This window comes from Panthera uncia (genome assembly GCF_023721935.1).
Source record: "Panthera uncia isolate 11264 chromosome D3 unlocalized genomic scaffold, Puncia_PCG_1.0 HiC_scaffold_8, whole genome shotgun sequence".
NCBI lineage: Eukaryota > Metazoa > Chordata > Mammalia > Carnivora > Felidae > Panthera > Panthera uncia.
The window spans coordinates 77,530,104-77,538,500 of record NW_026057586.1 but is presented as its reverse complement, the minus strand read 5'-3'; positions in this window follow the sequence as shown (position 1 = coordinate 77,538,500).

The following is an 8,397-nucleotide window of genomic DNA, read 5'->3' as shown; positions in this document are numbered from 1 at the left end:
CCAATACAATTTTGTTGACTGTCATTGACATTTGCATTCTATGGGGTTTTGACGTATCATGAAATCTTCTTCTGGTTTTTCCCCAATTAGAGAAGGTGAAAACTATTTGGCGGGTTGGCCCAGGGCCATAATTTGCCAACCCTTGTTCTAGATTTCTCAAGATAGGGATTGGGCCTGGGCCGAGCATATGCCACCTTGTTCACGTTCCTGAGATGATCAGCCGCTGGTGGGGGGGGGGGGACAATAATCGTGGGAGGTGATAAAGTCTGGTTTTGAGGGGGTGGGGTGGGAAAGAGGCAGAACCAGGTATCCTAGATACAAGAGTCTAGTCATCAGAGATCAGTCCAAGGTTTCTGTGGATCAAGAATCCAGAAAGAGGGGGATGGTTTGTGGCAAGATGGGATTTTTTTTCTCTTTGACCAGCAAAAGGAAAACCAGGGCAAAACAGAATTAAGTAAAGACTTCGAGTCTTCAAGTTCATGCTGTGGAAGGTGACATGGGGATATCCCCACATATGGCCAAGGGGGTTCCCCCGGAAAGGAGTCCCCATTTTAGGAAATACACATGGCCCGGGGAGTTGGATGGAATTTAATGTGCAAATCCACAAGCCCTTCAAAGAAGGCAAAGTCAAGGCTTCCCTGTGAATCTTCACTCTGTGGACCGATGTACTTGGGAAGCTGGTGGGTACAAGGGTTTGCTCAAAGCAGGGCACAGAGATAAACAGCTCACGGCTGGGCATAGGGCACCTGCACACAGCTGTGACCAGCACAGGTGCACACACACAACTCTTGGTTGTGTGGAGTCTACAGAACGAGTCAAGCAATTACGATGTAAAAATACACACACCTCCCTTTTTCTTTCCTCACAAAAGATGAATGAATATGACCTCCTCCCAATACTTGACTCATGAATAAGATTGAGGTCAGCAGGGAAAGCAGAGGTTTGGTTCCCACTGAATTGAAATGTCTGCAAATTAAAACTGCCCTCTAAACAATTCAAGGTGGTCGCCAGGAGGAGGGGTGGGAGGCGGCAGGGAGGGCTGGATACCTGGGGCAGCCTGGCTGCTGTGGAGACTGAGGAAGGTGGGAGCAAGGTAAGACTGTGGGAGAAGAGGGAGAAATCAAGATCAGGTGACTTGGGGCCCAGGACAGGCCCAGGGAACCCTGTTTTGCTAAGCAGAGAAGGTCCTAGGGAACCAGAAAGGCTGGGGTCTCTGCCTGGATTCCTCACACCTTGTCCTCAATCTTAAGCTGGTGGTCATGAACAGATGGAAAGAGCAGTCTTTGGAGACCCTGCAGGGTCTTGCCAAAGGCTCTGGGTGACCATGTTAGTGAATTCTGGAAATGAGAGCAGAAAGAAGGAGCCAGTTGCTGTCCTGGTGAGCATTTTGGCTTCGGGGTAGATGCGTCCTGCCCGCTTCCTCCCTTCCTCATTTCCTTTCCTGCGCTCAGGTCCACGACAAAGACTGGGGTGCACAGACCCCAAAGTCCTGGTTGGATTAAACAGAAGCCAGGGTTGGACTTCAGGCCTTGGAGGGGCCGCTGGGCAGAGCCCAGGCAGGTTCACACCCGTGTCTGGGGTTGGTCTGCCGAGTGGCTTGCTGGGATTTGTGCCAGTGTGTATAAAACGACCCTAAGATACACAAATGTTGAGCCAAGAGTCACAGAGTTACATACAGAAGCCTCAACAAGAGGACCATCCACTTAGGAACAGCCCACACGGGGGCCTTTAGTCTCCGGTCTTTTGCAGGTGGGAGTCCATTCAGGAAGACCCCCTGGGAGGCTCGGGGTTTTCCCCTTGGCCAGGGTCTCGGGAAGCATGGCTAGCTCATCATTTTTCCCAGTTTGGAAGCAGGCTTGGCCCCTCAAGCATGAACCAGTCTGGAAATCACCCAAGGTGGGGAAGACCCGCGCATACCCCTTACACCAGGTGGGATGTTGAATCTATACTCAGGCAAGGTTTTTGAAGTCTTTGGTCCCCTCTCTGAGAGGGGGCCATCGGGATAAGGTAGTGACCAGAAGAAAACCAAGCCTGGGAAGTGCCCGGGGAGTGTGGAGAGGCTATGGGCTGACCCTGGGTATCCTGCCTGCTGGCCAGCTGCCCTGCCACTGCCCTGCTGGGGGACAGATGTCCTTTTGGTGCCAGGTCAGAGGGGCTTTGGGAACAGGAGACACACCCTCGTAAGGAATGGAACGTAAGAACATAGGACCGAGGCCCCCCGCAGGACTCTGCACGCCCGACCTGCTTCCTGGATCTTTCCTATAGAACACGTGGTCCCGAGTGGCTGGGAAAAGCCACCAGCCCAGGAGGGAGCAAGAGGGAGGGATAGAAGGCATGGGCCCTGAGAGAGCGCAGGCAGACCTCTCATGGGGAAACCACTCAGGGCTCCACACCAGGCTGGAGCTGAGAATGAACGTCTATGACCTCCTTCCCCGCCTCCCCAACAGGACTTATTAAGGGTGAAAAGGGGGGATCCTTTGCAAACAGGATGCCATGCATATGCCGTGAAATCCAACATACATATATCAGGGACCCACGTCCATCGCCGTGGTGGACAAACTTAGCTGGTGTAGATGCCAGAACAGGAGGAGGGAGAAGGAATGTCCTAGAACTTCCTCCCCAGACCCCCAGTTCTCAGGGCCCAGGCTTCAGGGGGGTGTCGTGGGCGAAGGTAAGCTGCAAGGAGTCCCCGGAAGTCATCTCGGCCAGGAAGCCACTGTGCTTTTCAAATGGCAGGGGGGAGCATGGGGGCAAGGAGGCCAAAAGGGACGGTGCTCTCCCAGAACAGGCGAAGGCAGCAGAAATGGGAACCACACCCCAGAGAGACCCAGAGCTCAAAAGACATACGAGACTGTTCTGTGTACTTCGGAGCCATATGCAAAGAGGCCGAAACCCATGACAGGCCTGGGGGAACAGATGTTTACACAGGAGCAGTTTAGCCCCCCTGCCCAGGTCTGGGCCCCAAGGCCTCCACGAAGCTGGTGCTTAGCTCCCCACCCCACCCCATCTTTCCAGACAGCACAGCTGGAACCCGCCACCCAGGGACCAAGTCAGCAGAGCGGCGCTCCAGAGCCGGGGCGGCCTGGCTCTCGCTTGTCACAGGGGATCTAGAGCGAACGGCATCGTGCACGGGGACGCACATGTACACACAGACCGGTCCTGCGAGCCTGCCCGCGTAGGCCTCGTGCCCTCGTCTCCGTGGCCCAGGGGCGCTCTGCATTCAGCCTCCAGTTCTCTTCTCCACGTGGCCCCCGGGGCCTCACGGATCAATTCCACGTCTCCCTGGCTGGTCCTGGTAAGTCCTAGCTCAGGGGTCCCCAACCCTGCCCGGGCAGAAGGGCACGGCAGTCTGGGGAGTGGGGAAGCTGCCGACCTCGGTCGTGCAGTGCTCCCAGGCCGGCCGGGGTCGGTACCCTCTGATGGTGAGCCTCTGGCCTCCTGAGCTGGCAGAGCGGGGAAGGAGAGGTGGCTCGGGGGCTGAGGCAGCTGAGTGCTGTCCCTTTGTCCAACGGTCACAGCCTGGAGTGGGGAGAGAAGAAGAGAGAGAGGCAAGAGGTCACATGGACACAGTAGTGTCATCTTTGGTAGATGAGCACCCTCTCGGCGGGCAAGGGGGTCTGAGATGAGCTGTTCCTGTCCCCTGCAAGAAGAGCTGAAGGGACACCCATTTGTACCGAGGTCCTACTATGTACTGGGTTCTGTGTCAAGCACCACAAATACCTGATCTCATTTAAACCCGAGAACAGCCTGCAAGATACACGCCTTGTACCCTTCTTACAGATGAGACAATGGAGGCCCAGAGAGGTTAAGTGTTTTGCCCAGGGGTGCACAGCCAGGAAGCCGCAGGGTCAGGATTTGAACCTAGAACTCCTCCCACTGGATCAGGTAGCCTCTGGACTAGGGAGGGTCACCAGCGTGGGGGCTGGGCTGAGGGCATGTGGTACTGGAACACCCGCATTCGTGGCACGTGTAGCATGCTCAGTAAGGACTGGAAATAGAGGAAGTGGAGGGGAGACCAGGATCCACACCACAGACTCCTGCTACGGGCAGAGGCTTTGCTGACCACTGTCGAGCCAGGATCTGGGCAAGCACGGCAGATGTTTATGCCCGTTCTCCCAGCACGATTCTGGAAAGGGACCCTGAAGGTACTCTGGTAATCTGCGCCTAGAAGGCAGCAGAGGAGTTAACATCATGGGTTTAGGGTTCAGACCAACTTGGATTCCAAGGCCTGCTTTCCTCCTTACTAGCTGTGTGACCACTGGGAAGGCACTCAGCCTCTCTGTGCTTTGGTTGTCTTACGAGGAAAACAGTTAACAGTGCTTGACTCCTAGGTGGGGGCTCTGAGGAGTCAGCAAGATAAGGCAGACAGAATGCCTAACACAGTACCTGTTACTAATGTTTTTGTAAGCAGTACCCGGGTGATGGAGATCACACTGGCGGTCAAGGTGATGACCCAGACCAATGATGTGCGAGGGACCTACAACATTCCTGAAAAGAATCGGAAGCAGGGACTCCAACAGATCCATGCACGCCACTGTTACCGCAACATTATTCACAGTAGCCAGGGTGCAAACAAACGAGTCCCCGCCAACAGATGCACAGAGAAACAACACACGGCCGTGCATCCAACAGAACGGTGCTGAGCCGTAACAAGGAGTGACGTTCCAATACACGCCACACTGTGGACAAACCTTGGAGACATGCTAAGGGAAGACCCCAGACACAAAAGGACAAATATTGTGTGATTCCACCCGTCTGAACTACCTAGGGCAGGTGAGTTCATAGGCACAGGGTGCACGGGAGAGGTTACTGGGGGCCGGGAGGAAGAGGGATCGGGGGGTTACTGTTTACGGGGTACAGTTTCTGCTCGGAGGGGGACAAAAGGTTTTGGGGATGGTGGCGGCGGCTACCCAACGCTGTGGATGTAATCAATGTCACTGAATCGTACACTTAAAAGTGGCTAAAATGGCAAATCCATGTGATATATACCCTATCACAATTTTAAAAATGAGTAACGTAATATACCCAAACGCACTGAGTTGTATATTTTAAGGGGAGAGGATTATACCATGTGTGGACTCTGGCTCGACAAAGCTGTTTTTTAAAAAAAGAAATACCATCCAAGTCGTTGTAAATTTTCTAGTCATATTTTAAAAGGGTAAAAAAAAAAGGTGAACTTAATAGTGTATTTTATTGAACCCACTATATCCCAAACACTGTAATTTCAACGTTATCACCAGTCCTGTGTGTGTAATGGGACAAATTACACTTTTTTTTTTTTAATCCCGAGTCTTCAAGATTTCGTGTGGATTTTACACACTCACAGGACATCCCGTCTTGCCACATTATGAGTGTTCAAGGGCCACATGAGGGGAGTGGCCACTATTGGGCAGCAAAGGTCTGGACCCTCGCTGCTCAAAGGGTGGTCCGCAGACCAGCCACACCAGCATCACCTTGGGGCTTGCTGAAAATACAAGATCTTGGGCCTCACTGCGGACATACAGAATGGGAATCTGCATTTTAAGAAATTCCCTGGATGTTGTGGACGCATATTAAATTTCGAGATGCACCGCTCTGGAATGCATGCTTGTCCCCAGCCTTTCCTCTAGTTCCCCATGTGCTAACGCATACTGGGATTCTGGAAGCCCCCGCTCCTCAAGTGTGACCCACTGGAGGGGCAAACCCAAGACCCCAGAGGTAAGCCTGGAGTTAGCCGCTCGTATCCGCAACATGCTGGCTGCAGCTGGGACCTCCTGGTTGGTACCCTCCACGGATTACAAAGGCCTGGAAAGGACCCAGATCCTGAGTCTCCTTTGGCCAAACCCTCTGCCGATCTGACGCTGACTCAGGAGGCTTCTAGAAGGACTCCAGCATTGACTACACCACCAGGGTGACCATCTCAAAGCCAGATGAGTGTGACCAAGGGAACCATAAGGGCTGATGTTGTGGGGAGAGAAAATTCCGGATTAGGGAGCTGGAGCCTGACTTGTGTTCCCAACTTCGTTAACAACACCCCCTGCGGATGTGGCTGAGTTTCATGATTCATAGTTCCTCCATACGTAAAAGAAGGTTGGATCAATCTGGAATGGCCAAGGAAAGCATCCCGTGCATTGATTCTGAGTAACTGGCTCAGTAAGTGGCTAGCAGAAGGGCTGAGTGATGGTGGTTGTGCTGTGATAGATTAGCTATGTCTGCCACGGGTGCAGGAATAGGGCACAGACACCACACACATTTGCATCCACCGGGGAGGTAATCCCCAGGACTTTTCTACTTTGACGGTGAGAAGGAAAGAGGACTTCTGTTCCTTTCAGGTCTCGATTCATAGTGTCTTTTTATATTCCCTCTCCCTGAGGGGTTATGATGTGGCCAAGAAAATGGCCACGCTAGGCAATAAACAGAGTAGCAAAGTCAGTAGGGACAGAGGTGGGAATTGCCCTCAGATCTCTGGACCCCCAAACCCAATGCCAGCTATTCCACAAAGGAAAAGCCCTCCACATTCCCCCTCCCCCCGCCCCGACAACCTTCACTCAGTGGATGACCCTAGGGGGAGCAGGTGTGGGACCACATGGCCTCTTGGGGGGGGGGGTCTTCTGGTTCTGAGGAAGTTTCTAGAATGCTCTGTCATCCTCTGAAAAAAAACCCAGCTCCTACCATGCCGATCTGGCCTCTGACCACTCCTGGGACCTCACCTCCTATTTCTCCCCCTCCGACTCACCACGGCCTGGTCGTACCCACTTCCTCTCTGTTCTACCAGCACTGCACGCTCACTCCCGCCTGGAGGGCTCAGATTTTCCATGTGGAGGCCTGGCTTCCCCTCAAGGGCTTTGCTTTTTTTTAATGTTTACTTATTTTTGACACAGAGAGAGAGAGAGAGAGAGAGAGAGAGAGAGAGCATGAGCAGAGGAGGGGCAGAGAGAGAGGGAGACACAGAATCTGAAGCAGGCTCCAGGCTCTGAGCTGTCAGCACAGAGCCCGACGCGGGGCTCGAACTCACAAACCGTGAGATCATGACCCGAGCCGAAGTCGGACCCTCAACCGACTGAGCCACCCAGGCGCCCCAAGGGCTTTGTTTTAACAGGACCTCCTCTGAGGGGCATTCCCTGACCCTTCCCTTCCACCCTTCAACACAACTCCATCTGAAATGATGACCCTTTTTAAAACATGTTTACCTGCTTCTTGTGGCTGCTCTAGAATGTAAACCCTATGAGGCCAGGGGCTTATTAGTTTTGTTCACCACTGTATTTGCGTTCTACAATAGAGCCTAGCACATAGTAGGTATTCAATACACCCAGACGGAGTAAAAAAGCGAGTGAAGAGAAAATTTCACTGATCCTAGAATCCCATCCTGCCAGACCGCACGGTCTCTAGGGTCTCTGTTTTCTCAGCCCAACGGCATGGAAAAATACAGAAAAGAAGGCCCTCTGCTCTCCCTCTAACCAGGGAGCTTTAAGCCCCTCTGTTCAGCTAACTCCTGCCCTCTCCTCCTTGACCCCCAGGAAAGCAGAGACCACTGGTGATGGCCCAAACGACACTCGGGTTCTGTAACACCCGGTCACTCCTGGGACCCACCCAGAGCTCTGTCATTCGTTCTCCGACTTGCCTGAGCTCCGTTAGCTGGAGAGAGTCCTCACTTGTTAGAGCCTCCCTCCCTCCGTTTTCATGTTCAACCTGTACTCAATCCTGGAAGGCCAGCAGAATACCGCTTGTTCTCACTCCTGGCAGACAACGGTGGCTCAAGTATACAGAACACCTGCTAACGTGGGCGGCACCGCACCAAACGCCCCAGCGCCCGACCTGACGGCATCGCCACGGTGCCCCCGCTAAAGCCGTTTACCGCCCTCCTTCTTTGGAGGCTGACGCTGCAGCTCAGAGAGGCCAAGGAACACGCCCAAGGCCACACAGCGATGAGGCGGGGGAGCGGGGGCTCCAATCCATGTCTGTCTGACATGGGAAGTCTGTGCTGCCTTCATTGTCTGGGAAAAGGCTGAGCCCCTGGGGGAAGAAGAGATCCTGTCCTCCAGGTACAGCAGGCTCAAATGGTGGGGGGAGGGGTAGCCGAGGGCCCCCCGGGGCCTCTGTTCCACAGGATGCTGCCTTGCGGATCCTCGCGGGGTCCCGTGCTGAGATGCTGACAAGCGCTCTGGTGTGCCTGTGCCCGCAGCTGGGGGTTTGGAGACGCGTGTACCTCCATTTGCGCGTCTGTGTGGAGGCGTGTGGTGGTGAAGTGCTGCTGTGTGCATGCGTGTGTCACGTAACGTAACCGTGTATGTGTGTATGCCTGCGTCCGCCCACACGTGTGGGCTTGAGTACCGGGTGTGTTTGGGTGTGTTTTCACGTAATGGTCCTGTGTCGGGCGTGTGTGTGTACCTGAGTGCTCCCGTGCGCGTGCACACGTGC